The following is a 19,015-nucleotide window of genomic DNA, read 5'->3' on the forward strand; positions in this document are numbered from 1 at the left end:
TGGCAACCAAACCAATTGCTTTTTGTGGAAGCAAAAGGTGTCTCCCTCTGACAGATGCTACTTTAGGTGTATTTTCTTTGAAGCTCATCTCAGAATTCAATTGGCTTCATCATTTGCTACTGTTTTTCTAAGGTTTGTGGTCCAAGTGGCAGCCCTCTCTGAAACATACTGTAGGTTCTGTCTCATAGTGGCGAAGTCGCCCATTTCTTTGCTTCAAATTTCGTTTTGTGTTTAAAATACGATAACGTCAGTTTAAAAATCATTTTTAAGAGAGCACTTTCAAGAAGCACTTCCTCTCCTACTGCCAGACATCGCTGCTCCCCAACCTCTTGGCTGGAACCCTTGCTTTCGATTTGTTTGTTTCACGCATTTCCCTAAAGAACCCAGCTCTTTGCGCTATTTAATTCTGCTTCAAAAATGCATCGCTTGTGCCTTGGATCTCTGTCTGAAACAAATTACCATCGAAAGTGTATCAGATTCGTTCCAAGTATGGATTTTGAAGCAATATTCCCATGTTAGAATATTTCTAAATTTGAAGAATATTTTAAAAATTGTTTTTGTTATGAGTCCACATTTTTGCAATGTATTTTCAATTGAAGAAGGGTTGCCTGTATTTCTCATGATAAACAAAAAGTAACGATTACTTTCTGCTTAGACTTTTCTTTATTATTATTTTTAGCCCGTGTATCATCACCTAACTGGTATGTGTTATTCTGTCCAGCTCTTGATGATCTAGTTGAATTCTAGACATTGTGCCAAGAAGTGTATTTGAAGCAGATAAGTACGTATAATACAAATGCGTTTTGTTAGACCTGATGGATGCTATTTTTCTTTTAATAGGTTTGTAGCAAACTAACACAATAACACAATGTATTCCTTTTCAAGGTACATTGTTGAAACAGGTCTATTAAGAGCGCGTTGAGCTATTTCTCGCTTCTATTGAACAGTCTGTTGCTCAAACACAACAGCCAACAAACGCCAGCTGCCTCAACAAAAGTAGAAACCTAACCCTTTTATGTAATGTTTTAACAGAAAGGGTAGCTCTGTTTAATTAAAAACATTGATGATTCAGTGAAACAATGGAAACTCAAGTTCAAGTGGTGCTCTATTGATTTAAGATGATTTTTACTAGCAATGGGTATAATTCATTTTTTCCCCCTGGCTTTCTCTTCTGTAAAGGGGTTCCTTCTTGTGGCATTATTTGGGTGAATAGGAAAAGACAGAGATGGCTATTGCCTTAGAAACCTGATTAACGCACGTCGCTTTGAGGGTAAGGTGTTTAATTTATAAGTGCACCCCATATTTTTTGTCAGTTTATTCGCGGTGGGGAAGCTTTGAAAGTAGCTCTTCTCAGCAGGTTAAAAAGTGAAGTCTGCGTCCTGGCATTTAAATGTCTTTGTTATTGTGTCAAGCAAGTTGTTGAAAACCGCATGCCCGGAATACTAAGGTTGGGTAGCTAGATGAGGCAAGTTGTGTGTGTGTGTGTGTGTGTGTGTGTGTGTGTACGCGCGCCCCTGGGCGCAGGACTGTGTGTGCTAGGACAATTATTTTCATCAGCTGCTTGCCTGCCCGCGCCCGACCGCTTCTCTTTGCAGAACCGACGGCCTCCAGGCTTTCAACTCTGAAAGCGAAGCAGGAGGAATTCCTCCATGGAGACTCCCTCCTTGGGAGCGTCGAACTCTCTCGGCCCTGCGGAGCGGGCCTCGGTCATGGGTACCCGGGTCGCCCCCACCCCCCACTCCGTCCCCCGGCAGGGGAGCGAGCACTCGAAGGCCGCGAGGATCCAGGTTTCGCCCTCCAGAGACCTCCGTGAGGACAGCCCGGGAGGGGCGCCGGGAGCTCTGGGCGCCGGCCTCGGGGTCAAGGTGGGCGGAGGCAGGTGCTTCCCTCCGCCCGGAAGCCGGCGCCGCGGCGGCCGTGCTCGGCGGCCGCATTTCGCACTCCTTCCTCCCAGGCCGGCCCCGGAGACCGGTCTCCACTATTCCCGGACTCCCCGAGTGCGAGAAATTTGAGAACGCAGCTCCCGTCGATCTCCCTCCCGCAAACCAACGGGCACGAGGGCCCGAAGCCCGCAAAGCCGGCCTACAGGCCGCCCCTCGGGCCTCTGCGCGGGGCCCTTCCCTGTAGGACGCCAGTCCGCCGCCTGGAGAGGGGGGCGGGGTGGGCCAAGGGCAGTGGCCTTCTGGATCCTTTCCAGCGGCCAAACAAGTCCCCGGGGTAAGGCCGGCGACAGAGCGCCTCGGACATCATTTGCTTTACACGGCTGCCACCCCGGTCCGGCGGCGGCGGCCTTGGAGCCGCTTCCTCCAGGCCAGGCCAGGCCGCGACAGGCCGCGACGGGCCTTGGTGCCGCACTTCCGCCCGCTCCCGGCGTCCCGCTCGCCTGGGGGTCAAAGGGCCCCGGGCCCCTTCCGGGGTTCTGCCTCAGCCGCGTGCCGACCGCCACTCGCACCCTGAAAGGCAGAGCACAGGCATGGCGATGAGGCCTCGAGGCCGCAGGTGGCAGCCCGTCAGGCCCACGTTCCCAGATGCAACCCGGGGAAAATGTAGCCCGGGAGGGAATGAGAGGGAACCGTCCACATGGGCCCCGCAGGCCTAGAGTGAATTATTTAAGCCGTTCCCGGTGTTTAAAGAGGTTTTTCAGTTTTTAAAGAATGTTGTAAAAAAATATCAGCCCTTGTTAACTCCCTCATTATATGCTTTTTTCTCTTCAGCCGAACAAGCCATATTTCCTGAAACTGAGGAGCTATGTAAGTGTTTAAACATGTGTCAAGTGTCTTATAAATAATACAAATTCATAAAGAAGAGGAGGAAATTTAACTGATACCTGAAGTACTTGGCATAGCTACGTTTCACTCTCGGGTTATTTTTGGCTGTGGAATCGTAGTAAGGAGACTACTCAGGGATTATGTGGCACCTCACAGAGCCCTTCCCTTTTCTTCGCCTGCTCACTCTGAGTCTGTACTGTTCTCATCTAGAAATGCCTTTGTCCAGTCCATGGAAGAAGTTCAAGTGGTCTGCTGAGTCTGTATAATATAGAGGTCATACTTAACTCAGAATTTGGGAGTGACCCTTCCTGTCTTTTCCTCTTCGCCACCCCCCCCCCCCCCCCCGCCAGCCAGTGTCTGCCACTATGACATTGCTATGACATCCTGCACCCACCTTGTTAGAATGAAGGTTAGTGCTGCTTCTGGCAAAAAAAAAAAAAAAAAAAAAAAAAAAAAAAAAGAGAGAGAGAGAGAGAGAGAGAGGCAGTAGGAGAGAAATGAGGTCTGGGCTTTAATTTGGGATCTGGGCTAGCAAATCATTTCAGTTTTTGTATTCATTGTCTTACCTAGAAAAGCTGAAAAGAAGATGCTGCCCTAACGTGATCTGAGGTCCTCTGAGAAGCGTAAGTACAAAATGTTATTTTACAGTAAAATGACATGTGTTGTTGTTTTGAAATTAGATTGAACTTTAGGGTTACCTCCACACTTCAGTTCCTTGGATGATATTTTTCATATTGATTGCCATTTTGGGAAAGATTTCTGTGGGTATTCTATTTCTAGCTGTTTTTAAAATGTCTAAATGCACGTCAGGCATCTCTTGTGTGTACCTTTTCGCTGCTGCTTCTGGGTATAGCTGGTGAGGAATGTAATGGTAATATGGAGTTGCTAGAGCTCTGCAGTGTTCATTGTTGATTATCTGTGACATATGTTGTCACAGGCTTCCTAAATGGTCTGCAATGTACTTTGTCAATTGTTTTAATATAAAGAGGCCTTTTCATTTTTATTTATAGCCCTCTCTCTCCTTAGAGCTTAGATTTGAATCTAAGGTGGTCTGAGCTAGGAATAATGCCTAATCTCAGGAACTATGAGACACTCAAAATTACTCCTCTCCTCTAAGCGCCAAGACTTTGTTTCAAGATCAAGCTACCTAATCTTTTCTTTGCTTAAGATAATAAGTTTACTCCCAGGAGGTTTCTTAGTGTCTCACGTAAATAGATTTCAGGTAGTTGTCTTCTTGTTCTTGCAGAATTGCTCAGACATGTATGAACCTCAGGGATGAAAACAGACTGTATAGTTGGGGTTATTCCTCCTCCTAACAAATTCATTTGGAGTCAGATCTATATACACACTGATAAATGTGTATATAGGTTGGCAGATGAAAACTTTGCTGAGCTTAACAAATACCTTTTTGATGTTTAAACAGTCCCTAACAAGAATGCCAACCATCTGTTGAAAGCCAAACAATAAATGGTGAACAGAGTAGTCAATGCATAGATGATTTACTCATTTGTTATTCTTAAACATTAGCCAGTTGTCAACAAATTGATATCCAGGCCCTCTTTGAGCTAAGCGTGTGTTGCTAAAATCAGATAGGACATTTTGATCTTTTTCTTTATGTGCCACTCCCCATTCCATGAGAGAACATGGTGCTTCTTTATAAGAAAAGGTGTACAGCATTTACTACGGTTATCAGTAAATTTACTACAGTTATCAGGTAGTTCGTTCCTTAATGGTGGAGTTAAGGCAATTACATAAAATGCCTAAATAATACAAAGTAAATAAGGCTAGAGTACAGGGAATGACTAAATAATACGAAGTGTAATGAGTACCTTGAAATGCATGTTTATAAATTTTTATAGAGTGTTCAGAGATGGATAAAATAATATCAGAAATTGTAGAAGATTATATACAGAGAACATTATTTAGGCTAGCAGCATTCTTCTCAACATCAACAAGGGATGTCTGAAGACAAAGGACTACTATTTCAAAAGGGCTGAGAGAAAGTAACTATAACCCAGAATGCCATACCCAGCTAAGTCGTTATTTAAAAGTGAGGGCTAAATAAATATGTCTTCAGACCAAAAAAGTGGGAATTTACCACTCACTTTTGATAATGACTGTAAGAGGTTATAGTAGGAACAGAGGGGAAAAGTCTGTTAAATCTGGAAGGGGAGAGTGGACTGCAAGAGGAAATGGTGTATAAAGAACTTGTTCACTGACGTGGGAAACTGAAAGAGGTATTGCATATATAAAATAATATAATGATTAGTTTAGGGTGTTTAAAACCATGATGGGAACACAACTTTCCCAAACTGAGAAAATCTGGTATGGCAGTTCATGATATAAACTCTTAGCAAACTAAGGAATAGAAGACGTCTTCCTCAGCCAGATAAAGAGCGTATAGAAAATCCACAACTAACATAATACTCAAAGGAAAAAACTGAATACTTTTCCCCCTAAGATTGGGAACAAGATAAGGATGTCAGCTCTCACCACTTCTATTCAACATTGTTTTAGAGGGCCTAGCCTCATAGCCAGTTGCAATAAGTTAAGAAAAAAGAAAGAAAAGGCATAAGGATTGGTAAAGAAGGTCATAAAATTTATTTGCAGAGGATATAGCTGTGTTGGTAGAAAATCTAAATGAATCTACAAACTATCAAAAGTAATAAGGGCATTTAGCAAGATTAACTAGATACAAGGTCAAAATACAAAAAAGTCCATTGTATTTCTGTATGTCAGAAAGACACAAATGGAAAAGGAAAATTTTAAGGTACCATTTGCAATAACATTAAAAAAGATAAGGGAAAAATCTAACACAGATATGAAGAGGGAAGTAAGTAACAATAATGAGCACAGAAATGAATGAACTAGGAATCAAAGAGGCAAACTGAGAAGCTCAAGAAAATGAAAGTTGGTTCTCTGAAAAAAAATTCATAAAGTAGACAGACTTTTAATTAATTAAAAAATTAATTTTAAAAGGCACAAATGTACAATGCTGGGAGTTTTTTTTTTAATTTTTATTTAAATTCTACTTAGTTAACAGCCAGTGCAATATTGGTTTCAAGAGTAGAATTCAGTGATTCATCACTTACATACGACACCCAGTGCTCATCATAACAAGTGTCCTTAATACCCAACACCCATCTACGCCATCCCCCACCCATCTCCCTCCATCATCCCTCAGCTCTTTCTCTATCATTAAGAGTCTCTTATGGTTTGTTTCCCCCCCTCATTTTTTCCCCCATATGTTCATCTGTTTCGTTTCTTGAATTTCACATACGATGAAATCATATGGTATTTTCTCTTGATGTATTTCACTTAGCATAACACACTGTAGCTCCATCCATGTCACTGCAAATGGCAAGATTTCACTCTTTTTGATGGCTGAGTATTATTTCATTGTATGTATGTGTGTATATATATACACACCATATCTTCCTTATCCATTCATCAGTCAGTGGACATTTGGGCTCTCTCCATAGTTTGGCTATTGTTGATAGTGCTTCTTTAAACGTTGGGGTGCATATATCCCTTCAAATCTGTATTTTTGTATCCTTTGGGTAAATCCCTAGTAGTGCAGTTGCTGGATTATGGGGTAGTTCTATTTTTTTTTAATGTTTATTTTTGAGAGAGAGAGAGAGAGAGAGAGAGAGAGTGAGCAGGAGACGGAGGATCTGAAGCAGGCTCCACACTGTCAGCACAGAGCCTGATGCAGGGCTCAAACTCACGATCCATGAGATCAAGACTCAAGCCGAAGTTGGATGCTTAACCGACTGAGCCACCCAGGTGCCCTACGTAGTTCTGTTTTTAACTTTTTTGAGCAACCTCCATACTGTTCTCCAGAGTAGCTGCACCAGTTTGCATTCCCACCAACAGTACAAGAAGGTTCCTCTTTTTCTGCATCCTTGCCAGCACCCGTTGTTTGTTGAGTTGTTAATGTTAGCCATTCTGACAGGTGTGAGGTGGTACCTCATCATGGTTTTGATTTGTATTTCTCTGATGATGAGTGATGTTGAGCATCTTTTCATGTGTCTGTTAGCCATCTGCATGTCTTCTTTGGAAAAATGTCTGTTTCATGTCTTCTGCCCATTTCTTCACTGGATTATTTGTTTTTTGGTGTTGAGTTTGTAAGTTCTTTATAGATTTTGGAAACTAACCCTTTATAAGTTATGTCATTTGCAAATACTCCCATTCTGTCAGTTACCTTTTAGTTTAGTTTTTTTTAATGTTTATTTTTGAGAAAGAGAGAGAAAGAGGGAGAGAGAGTGCAGGAAAGGAGCAGAGAGAGAGGGAGACACAGAATCTGATGCAGTCTCCAGGCTTTGCACTGTCAGCACAGAGCCCGATGTGGGGCTTGAACTCACAAATGGTGAGATCATGACCAGAGCCAAAGTTGGACCCTTAACTGATTATGATTAGGCCACCCAGGTGCCCCTAACTTTTAGTTTTTTTGATTGTTGCCTTGGTTTTGCAGGAGCTTTTTATCATGATGACATCCCAATAGTTCATTTTTGCTTTTGTTTCCCTTGCCTCTGGTGATGTGTCTAGTAAGAAGTTGCTCTGGTTGAGGTCAAAGAGGTTGCTGCCTGTGTTTTCCTCTAGGATTTTGATGGTTTCCCATCTCACATTTAGGTCTTTCATCCATTTTGAATTTGTTTTTGTATGTGGTATAAGAAAGTAATCCAGTTTCATTCTTTTGTATGTCGTTGTCCAGTTTTCCAACACCATTTGCTGAAGAGACTGTCTTTCTTCTATCAGATATTCTTTCCAGCTTTGTTGAAGATTAGTTGACCATATAGTTGTGGGTCCATCTGGGTTTTCTATTCTATTCCATTGATCTATGTGTCTGTTTTTGTGCTAATACCATACTATCTTGATGACTACAGCTTTGTAATATAGTTTAAGGTATGGAATCATGATACCTCCAGCTTTGCTTTTCCTTTTCAGGATTGCTTTGGCTATTTGGGGTCTTTTGTGGTTCCATGCAAATTTTAGGATTTTTTGTTCTAACTCTGTAAAAAATACTGGTGGTATTTTGATAAAAATTGCATTAAATGCGTAGATTGCTTTGGGTAGTATAGACATTTTAACAATGTTTGTTCTCCCAATCCATGAGCATGGAATGTTTTTCCATTTCTTTGTGTCCTCTTTGGTTTCTTTCATAAGTGTTCTATAGTTTTCAGAGTATAGATCTTGTGCCTTTTTGGTTAGGTTTATTGCTAGATATCTTATGGTTTTGGTGCAATTATAAATGGGATCGATTTCTTGATTTCTTTTTCTGCTGCTGCATTATTGGTGTATGGATATCAATGCTAGGAATTTTTAAAGGTGACAGAACTATAGACATAGCAGAGATTTTTCAAAACGATAAGAGAATTTAGGAACTTAGGTGGTATGGACAATTTCCTACAATAATATAACTTATCCAAAGTGAGTACAGCAGATACTGCCAATTGACCATTCAAAATGCCGACTTCTTCCTCCTTTATTAACCTGATTTTCTTTGGACTAATTTGTCCAAATAAAAACACTTCCCTAAATTCCTCTGTGGCTAAATGAGCCATGTGATACAGTTTTGGACAATGAGATGAAAGCTTTTGATTTCCTGATATGGGTGTTACCTCTTTGTGCTTCAGTTTCTTTCTTATGTAGAAAAAAACAGCTATTTCAAGTCCAAAGTGTACCAAATGTGAGGTGGAGGGCTCTAAGCTAAGCGTAGTGGAATGGAAAGTTAGAGCCTACTTTCCTGACAGCATTATTACAGAGCTGTGTCTTCTCTGGACATTTTTTATCTAGCCTTCTTGTTATGTGAGGAAAAAAAAATAGGCTCCTTTTTTTTTTTTTTAATGCTTTATTTATTTTGCAAGAGAGAAACACACACAGAATGTGAGTGGGGGAGGGACAGAGAGAGACACACAGAATCCAAAACAGGCGCCAGGCTCTGACCTGTTAGCAGAGAGCCTGACTTGGGGGCCAGAACTCGGGAGGCAAGAGATCATGACTTGAGCTGAAGTCAGATGTTTAACTGACTGAGCCACCCAAGCACCCCAAGCATCTGATTCTTGATTTCGGCTTGGGTCATGATCTCATTGTTTGTGAGTTTGAGCCCCACGTTGGGATCTGTGCTGACAGTGTGGAGCCTGCTTGGGATTTTCTCTCTCTCCCTCTTTATCTGCTCCTCCCCCGCTTGCACTTTGTCTCTCAAAAATAAATAAATAGGGGCGCCTGGGTGGCGCAGTCGGTTAAGCGTCCGACTTCAGCCAGGTCACGATCTCGCGGTCCACGAGTTCGAGCCCCGCGTTGGGCTCTGGGCTGATGGCTCAGAGCCTGGAGCCTGTTTCCGATTCTGTGTCTCCCTCTCTCTCTGCCCCTCCCCTGTTCATGCTCTGTCTCTCTCTGTCCCGAAAATAAATAAACGTTGAAAAAAAATTTTTTTTAAATAAATAAACATTAAAAGATAAAAAATAAAAATTTTCACAGTAAAACATACCATGGCTATAATGCTTTTATTTTTATTTATTTTTTAAATATTTTATTTTTTATTTTTTAAAATTTACATCCAAATTAGTTAGCATATAGTGCAACAATGATTTCAGGAGTAGATTCTTTAGTGCCCTTTACCCATTTAGCCCATACCCCCACAACCCCTCCAGTAATCCTCAGTTTGTTCTCCATATTTATGAGTCCCTTCTGTTTTGTCCCTTGCCCTGTTTTTATATTATTTTTGTTTCCCTTCCTTTATGTTCATCTGTTTTGTCTCTTAAAGTCCTCATATGAATGAAGTCATATGATTTTTGTCTTTCTCTGACTGACTAATTTCATTTAGCATAATACCCTCCAGTTCCATCCACGTAGTTGCAAATGGCAAGATTTCATTTTTTTGGATTGCCGAGTAATACTCCATTGTGTGTGTGTGTGTGTGTGTGTGTGTGTGTGTGTGTATATATATATAACACATCTTTTTATCCATTCATCCATTGATGGACATTTGGGCTCTTTCCATACTTTGGCTATTGTTGATAGTGCTGCTATAAACATGGGGGTGCATGTGTCCCTTTGAAACAGCACACCTGTATCCCATGGATAAATGCCTAGTAGTGCAATTGCTGGGTTGTAGGGTAGTTCTGTTTTTAGTTTTTTGAGGAACCTCCCTATGTTTTCCAGAGTGGTTGCACGAGCTTGCATTCCCACCAACCATGCAAAAGAGATCCTCTTTCTCCACATCCTCGCCAACATGTGTTGTTGCCTGAGTTGTTAATGTTAGCCATTCTGACAGGTGTAAGGTGGTTTCTCATGGTGGTTTTGATTTGTATTTCCCTGATGATGAGTGATGTTGAGCATTTTTTCATGTGTTGGTTGGCCATCTGGATGTCTTCTTTGGAGAAGTGTCTACTCATGTCTTTTGCCCATTTCTTCACTGGATGATTTGTGTTTCGGGTGTTGAGTTTGATAAGTTCTTTATAGATTTTGGATACCAACCCTTTATCTGATGTCATTTGCAAATATCTTCTCCCATTCTGTCGGTTGCCTTTTAGTTTTGCTGATTGTTTCCTTTGCTGTGCAGAAGCTTTTTATTTTGATGAGGTCCCAGTAGTTAATTTTTGCTTTTGTTTCCCTTGCCTCTGGAGACGTGTTGAGTTAAAAGAAGTTGCTGTGGCCAAGATCAAAGAAGTTTTTGCCTGCTTTCTCCTTGAGGATTTTGATGGCTTCCTGTCTTACGTTGAGGTCTTTCATCCATTTTAAGTTTATTTTTGTGTATGGTGTAAGAAAGTGGTCCAGATTCATTCTTCTGCATGTTGCTGTCCAGTTTTCCCAGCACCACTTGCTGAAGAGACTGTCTTTATTCCATTGGATATTCTTTCCTGCTTTGTCAAAGATTAGTTGGCCATACATTTATGGGTCTATTTCTGGGTTCTCTATTCTGTTCCATTGATCTGAGTGTCTGTTCTTGTGCCAGTACCATACTGTCTTGATGATTACAGCTTTGTAGTATAGCTTGAAGTCTGGGATTGTGATGCCTCCTGCTTTGGTTTCCTTTTTCCAGATCGCTTTGGCTATTCGGGGTCTTTTCTGGTTCCATACAATTTTAGGATTATTTGTTCTCGTTTTGTGAAGAATGCTGGTGTTATTTTGATAGGGATTGCATCGAATATGTAGATTGCTTTGGGTAGTATCAACATTTTAACAATATTTGTTCTTCCTATCCAAGAGCATGGAATCTTTTTCCATTTTTTTGTGTCTTCTTCAATTTCTTTCATAAGCTTTCTACAGTTTTCAGTGTATATATTTTTCACCTCTTTGGTTAGACTTATTCCTAGGTATTTTATGGTTTTTGGTGCAACTGTAAATGGGATCGATTCCTTGATTTCTCTTTCTGTCGCTTCATTGTTGGTGTGTAGGAATGCAACCGATTTCTGTGCGTTGTTTTTATATCCTGCAACTTTGCTGAATTCATGAATCAATTCTAGCAGTTTTTTGGTGGAATCTTTTGGGTTTTCCATATAGAGTATCATGTCATCTGCGAAGAGTGAAAGTTTGACCTCCTCCTGGCTGATTTGGATGCCTTTTATTTCTTTGTGTTGTCTGACTGCAGAGGCTAAGACTTCCAATACTATGTTGAATAACAGTGGCAAGAGTGGACATCCCTGTCTTGTTCCTGACCTTAAGGGGAAAGCTCTCAGTTTTTCCCCATTGAGGATGATATTAGCGTTGGGCCATTCATATATAGCTTTTATGATCTCGAGGTATGCTCCTTCTATCCCTACTTTCTTGAGGGTTTTTATGAAGAAACGATGCTGTATTTTGTTAAATGCTTTCTCTGCATCTATTGAGAGGATCATATGGTGCTTATCCTTTATTTTATTGATGTGATGAATCACGTTAATTGTTTTGCAGATATCGAACCATCCCTGCATCCCAGGTATAAATCCCGCTTGGTCATGGTGAATAATTTTTTTAATGTATTGTTGGATCCAGTTGGCTAATATCTTGTTGAGGATTTTTGCATCCATGTTCATCAGGGAAATTGGTCTATAGTTCTCCTTTTTAGTGGGGTCTCTGTCTGGTTTTGGAATCAAGGTAATGCTGGCTTCATAGAAAGAATTTGGAAGTTTTCCTTCCATTTCTATTTTTTGGAACAGCTTCAAGAGAATAGGTGTTAACTCTTCCTTAAATGTTTGGTAGAATTCCCTTGGAAAGCCATCTGGCCCTGGACTCTTGTTTTTTGGGAGATTTTTGATTACTAATTCGATTTCCTTCCTGGTTATGGGTCTGTTCAAATTTTCTATTTCTTCCTGTTTCAGTTTTGGTAGTGTATATGTTTCTAGGAATTTGTCCATTTATTCTAAATTGCCCATTTTATTGGCATATAATTGCTCATAATATTCTCTTATTATTGTTTTTATTTCTGCTGTGTTGGTTGTGATCTGTCCTCTTTCATTCTTGATTTTATTTATTTGGCTCCTTTTCTTTTTCTTTTTGATCAAACTGGCTAGTGGTTTATCAATTTTGTTAATTCTTTCAAAGAACCAGCTTCTGGTTTCATTGATCTGTTCTACTGTTTTTTTGTTTGTTTGTTTGTTTGTTTGTTTTGATAGCATTAATTTCTGTTCTAATCTCTATTATTTCCTGTCTTCTGCTGGTTTTGGGTTTTATTTGCTGTTCTTTTTCCAGCTCCTTAAGGCGTAAGGTTAGGTTGTGTATCTGAGATCTTTCTTCCTTCTTTAGGAAGGCCTGGATTCCTATATACTTTCCTCTTATGACCGCCTTTGCCGCATCCCAGAGGTTTTGGGTTGTGATGTTATCATTTTCATTGACTTCCATATACTTTTTAATTTCCTCTTTAACTTCTTGGTTAGCCCATTCATTCTTCGCTAGGATGTTCTTCAGTCTCCAAGTATTTGTTACCTTCCCCAATTTTTTCTTGTGGTTGATTTCGAGTTTCGTAGCATTGTGGTCTGAAAATATGCATGGTATGATCTCGATCTTTTTGTACTTACTTAGGTCTGATTTGTGTCCCAGTATATGGTCTATCATGGAGAACGTTCCATGTGCACTGGAGAAGAATGTATATTCTGCTGCTTTAGGATGAAATGTTCTGAATATATCTGTTAAGTCCATCTGGTCCAGTGTGTCATTCAAAAGCCATTGTTTCCTTGTTGATTTTTTGATTAGATGATGTGTCCATTGCTGTGAGTGGGGTGTTGAAGTCTCCTACTATTATGGTATTACTATTGATGAGTTTCTTTATGTTTGTGATTAATTGATTTATATATTTGGGTGTCCCACATTTGGCGCATAAATGTTTACAATTGTTAGGTCTTCTTGGTGGATAGACCCCTTGATTATGATGTAATGACCTTCTGCATCTCTTTTTTTAAAAACTTTTTTTGATGTTTTTATTTATTTCTGAGACAGAGAGAGACAGAGCATGAGCAGGGGAGGGGCAGAGAGAGAGGGAGACACAGAATCTGAAGCAGGCTCCAGGCTCCGAGCCATTGGCACAGAGCCCGACGCGGGGCTGGAACTCACGAACCATGAGATCATGACCTGAGCTGAGTCAGATGCTTAACTGACTGCGCCACCCAGGCACCCCTTCAGTGTTTATTTTTGAGAGAGAGTGAGCAGGGGAGGGGCAGAGAAAGAGGGAGACATAGCATCTGAAGCACGCTCTAGGATCTGAGCTGTCAGCACAGAGCCGGACGTAGGGCTCAAACCCACGAACGATGAGATCATGACCTGAGCCAAAGTCATGCTTAACCAACTGAGCCACCCAGGCAATCCTATAATATAAAAATTCTAAATAAAACATGAGCAGATTAAATGTGGCATGTATAAAAAACACAATTTTGGTTAAGGAGGAATTTATTCCAAGAGTTCAAGGATGGTCTAACAGTAGAAAACTTACTGATATAATCTACCACATTTACAAATTAAAGAAAATGATAAGATCATCTCAAAAGATTCAGAAAAAGCTTTGGTAAGATTCAAAATTTATTTGTAATGCAAATGATATACATATCTATGTAGGGATGATAAAAGAATTTCTGTTAACATGATAAAGCGTATCTCATAAAACTCTGAGTAAGCATCAGAAAGTGTTCTCCTCCAAATCAGGAACAAGACAAAAATGCAAATTTCACGATCTCTGTTTCATATTTTACTGAAGATATTATCTAGGGCAATAAGAAAAGGAAGTGAAAAACAGAGGGACTAAAAAGGAAAATTTAAGTAGTTGTTTTTTTAAGGTTATTTATTTATTTTGAGGCAGAGATAGAAAGAAAACGTGTGTGTGTGCACACACCCGCACACATGCACTCATGAGGAGGGTGGCAGAGAGAGGGAGAGAGATTCCCAGGCAGGCTCTGCACTGTGAGTGCAGAGCCCAACTTGGGGTGCGGCTTAATCTCACGAACCACGATATCATGACCTGAGCGGAAATTAACCTTAACCTACTGAACCACCCAAGCTCTCCTAGGCTTATATAGAAAATTTAAGAAAACCAAACCATTAAAATTAGTAAGAGAATTCAGCAAAATTATAGATTACAGGATAAGTATACAGAAGACCAACAATAAACAAGTTGTGCCAACAATAAATAAGTTGAAAATTCAGTTAAAAAAATACCTTATGACGGCATGCCTGGCTGGCTCAGTCAGTTGAACATGCAACTCTTGGTCTTAAGATTGTGAGTTTGAGCCCCACATTAGGTATAGAGATTACTTTATTATTTTTAGTATTTTTAAAATCTTTTTTTTAAGTTTATGTATTTTGAGAGAGAGGGAGAGTGTGTGTGAGCAGAGAGGGACAGAAAGAGAGAGGGAGAGATAGAATACCAGTAAGGCTCCACGCCATCAACGCAGAGTCTGACATGGGGCTCAATCTCATGAACTGCAAGATTATGACCTGAGCATAGTTGTGCATATGTATGTGTATAATTTGATAGGTGGATGTTAAAATTTAAATGGCACAGTAAAATGTCAAGAATTGCCAAGATAATTTTGAAAAATAATGAGGTATTTGTACTGCCAAATGTAAAGTTTGATGTAAAGTGTTAGTAATTATAGGGATGTGACATTGGGACAAACCTGTAAGCAATGGAACAGACCACAGTCATGTATCGGTAGTAATTTGGTGTATAACACAGGTGATACTATAAATCAGTGGGATGGTATATTCAATAAGTAGTACTGAAACAATCAGCTAACTCCATAGAAAAACTACAGATCCTTACCCCGACTGTACATAAACCACATTCTAGTATTAAAATCTTAATTTTAAAAGCAAAACTTAAAACATTTTTAGAAAAAAATACAGGAGAATACCTTTATGATCTCAAGAGAGATTTTTTTATGCTAGACACAAAGAGCAATCACCCTAAAATAATTACTATCTCTGTGTTATCTAAGAAATTGTCTTTAAACACACTTGGCATATTTGGTCAAGTTTCTATTAAAAAAAAAAAATACCCCAAGTGCGGTCACCTATTAGATAGAAATTTAATTCTTTTTCATGTACTACTTTAAGGTAGATAGATGGACTTTCGTCCATGAAGCCATGAAGCTTAGTTGCACAGCTTTCTTACCCTTAACATATAGCTTGCAAGGTACTGTAATTTTTAGCATTTAACCAGACAGTGTGAAAGAAGGTGAAAAGACAGCGATTGAACACATATGTGCTTAATATTCGAAGGCTTATACCCAGAAGCAACACACATTATTTTCAGGCACATTCCGTTATTGGCAACTGAGTCACCAAGCTGCAAGGGAGGATGGGAAATGTAGCTTAGCTCAATAGACATATGTCTGGCTCCAGCTCTTATTGTGGGAGAAGGGGGAAATGACTGTTGACCTCACTGGAGTGGATGAAATGGTCACTACAGCTTGTTGTGCTCTGGACCATGCCCTTCCCTTTCTGGCCTCAGTGCCCAGTGGCCAGCACTCGGTAGAATCTAACTATTAAAAATAGGCCCCAATGCAAAGGCTAATGTAGGCTTACCCCCCAGAACAACAAAAAGAGCCTTTCTGCCCGTGGACACTACTACGTAAGCATCACTAAAGTTCCTCCACCCAGTGCCGTCATGTCTAAGTCAGAGTCTCTCAAAGAGTCTGAACAGCTACTGAAACTCTTCACTGGAGGTTTGAGCTTTGAAACAACCGACGAGAGTCTGAGAAGCCATTTTGAGCAATAGGGACCACTCATGGACTGTGTGGTGATGAGAGGTCCAAAAACCAACCGCTCCAGAGGCTTTGGGTTTGTTGTGTACACCACTGTGGAGGGGGTTGGATGCAGCCATGAATGCACAGCCACAAAGCAGATGGAGGAGTTGTGGAACCAAAGAGGTCTGTTTGAAGAGAAGATTCTCAAAGACTTGGGGCCCACTTAACTGTGACAAAGATTTGTGTTGGTGGAATTAAAGAAGACACTGAAGAATGTCACCTAAGAGATCATTTTGAACAGTATGGGAAAATTGAAGTGATTGAAATCATGATTGATAGAGGTAGTGGCAAAAAGAGAGGTTTTGCTTTTGTAACATTTGATAACCGTGACTCTGTAGACAAATTGTCATTCAAAAATACCATACTGTTGGGGCACTTGGGTAGCTCAGTTGGTTAAGCCTCTAACTCCTGATTTCAGCTCAGGTCATGATCTCATGGTTCATGGGTTTGAACCCCGTGTGGGGCTCTGGGCTGATGGCATGGAGCCAGCTTGGGATTCTCTCTCTCTCTCTCTCTCTCTCTCTCTCTCTCTCTCTCTCTGTGTGTGTGTCTGAGCCTCACCCCCATCGAAATAAATAAGCTTAAAAAACAAACAAACCAACACACCAACCCCCCAAATACCATACTGTGAATGGCTACAACTGTGAAGTAAGGAAAGATCTATCTAAGCAATAGATTCATCCAGCTAAAGAGGTTGAAACGGCTCTGGAAACTTTGGTGATGGTCATAGAGGTGGTTTAGGTGCGAATGACAACTTTGGTTGTGAAGGAAACTTCAGTAGACGAGGTGGGTTTGGTGACAGTTGAGGTGGTGGTGGATATGGTGGCAGTGAGGTGGCTATAATGGATTTAGTAATGAGCGAAGCAACTCTGGAGGTGGTGGAAGCTATCATGATTTTGGCAGTTACAACAATCAGTCTTCAAATTTTAGACCCATGAAAGGAGGAAGTTTTGGAGACAGAAGCTCTGGACCCTATGGTGGTAGAAGCCAATACTTTGCCAAACCACAAAACCAAGGTGGCTGTGTAGGTTCCAACAGCAGCAGCTATGGCAGTGGCAGAAGGTTTTAAATATGGCCAAGAAACAGAGCTTAGCAGGAGAGGAGAGCCAGCGAAGTGACAGGGGAAGCTACAGATCTGTGGACTCTGCCAAACACAGTGGTGGCAGGGCCTAGCAGCTACAAAGAAGACATATTCTAGACAAGACTCAATGTGTATGGGCAAAAACCTTGAGGACTGTTATTTGTGAGTAATTGTATAACAGGTTATTGTAGTTTCTGTTCTGCGGAAAGTGTAAAACATTCCAACAAAGGGTTTTAATGTAGGTTTTTTTGTTTTTGTTTTTGTTTGCCCTCATGCTGTTGATTGCTAAATGTAATAGTCTGATCGTGACACTAAGTAAATGTGTCTTTAAAAAAAGAGGGGGGGCACCTGGGTGTCTCAGTCAGTTAAGTGTCTGACTCTTGGTTTTGGCTGAGGTCGTGATCTCACAGTTGTGAGTTTGAGCCCTGCATCAGGCTCTGTGCTGACACTGGGGAGTCTGCTTGGGATTCTCTCGCTGCCTCTCTCTCTGCCCTCTCTCCACCCCTCTCAAAATAAATAAACATTAAAAAAAATAAACTTAAAATAATTTTTGTGATGTCGCATTTTAGTGAAATTTTCTGAGTTCTACAACTTCCATTTTTTGAGTTGCTTAAATTTCTATCCTAATGAGTAGCAACTCAGTTAAATGTTTCTTTTTTTTTTAAAGATTTTTCAAAAAATATTTTATTTTATTTATTTTTATTTTTTTATTTTAGTCTGAGAGAGAGAGTGCATACGCTGGAGAGTGGGGCAGAAGGAGAGAGAGAAGAGACTCTTAAGCTGAGTGTAGAGGCCAACGTGGGGCTTGATCCCAAGACCCTGGGATCATGACTTGACTTGAAATCAAGAGTCAGACATTCAACCCATTGATCCACCCAGGTGCACCTAAGATTTTATTTTTCAGCAATCGAACTTAATCCAAAGACTAACAGTCACATGCTCTAACAACTGGGACAGCCAGGTACCCCTGTACATATTTCTTCTTTGTGATCCAAAATGGTCTGAGTTTATTTTAATTAAGAAAAAAAAGTCTTTTATTTTTTTCTTTTCTCTTCTCTTCTCTTCTCTTCTCTTCTCTTCTCTTCTCTTCTTTCTTTTAATTCCAGTATAGTTAACATACACAGTGTTGTATTAGTTTCGGGTGTAGAATATAGTGGTTCAGCACTTCCGTACATCACCCAGTGCTCATCACAAGAAGTGCACTCCTTAATCCCTGTCACTTATTCCACCCATCCACCTACCTTCCTCCCCTCTGGTAACCATCAGTTTGTTCTTTGTAGTTAAGAGTATGCTTCTTGGCTTGTCTCTCTTTTTCCTTTGCTCATTTGTTTTTTAAATTTTGCATATGAGTGAAATCATAGAGTATTTGTCTTTCTCTGACTGACTTTTTTTTACTTAGTATTACATACTCTCTAGCTCCATCCATGTTGTTGCAAATGGCAGGATTTTATTCTTTTTATGGCTGAATAATATTCCATTGTATAAATAAACCACATCTTAAAAAAATTTTAATGTTTATTTTTGAAGGAAGGGGGCAGAGAAAGAGGGAGACACAGAATCTGAAACAGACTCCAGGGTCTGAGCTGGCATCACAGAGCCCGACTCGAGGCTCAAACTCATGAACGGTGAGATCCTGACTTGAGCCGAAATCGAACACTTAACCGATTGAGCCACCCAGGCGCCCCGATATACCACATCTTCTTTATCCATTCATCTATCGATAGAACACTTGGGCTGCTTCCATCATTTGCTGTCGTAAATAATGCTGCTGGTAGAATGTCTTGCTGTAGATAAACAAATGGGTTCTCAAAAATAAATTTCAAAAGGATGTATTTGTGTAGAAAACATACTCTTATAGTAAAACTTTAGAATTCTCTTAGCAAATTTATGGATTTTTTATTTTACCGAATTTAAATAAAGCAGTAGTTGCATTGCTAAAAGTTGTGTTA

At 40.3% G+C, this 19,015-nt stretch overlaps 1 pseudogene; it reads right to left on the bottom strand.

Annotated features, from left to right (window-relative positions):
- Nucleotides 1–1,978: 1,978 nt before the first annotated feature.
- LOC124508716 (asparagine synthetase [glutamine-hydrolyzing]-like) overlaps nt 1,979–19,015 on the bottom strand; it is a 48,603-nt pseudogene continuing 31,566 nt past the window's right edge.

The sequence above is a fragment of the Lynx rufus genome, unplaced genomic scaffold, assembly GCF_022079265.1.
Source record: "Lynx rufus isolate CCGP_SWC_20201006 ecotype Redwood Valley unplaced genomic scaffold, mLynRuf1.p SCAF_1, whole genome shotgun sequence".
Classification (NCBI taxonomy): Eukaryota; Metazoa; Chordata; class Mammalia; order Carnivora; family Felidae; genus Lynx; species Lynx rufus.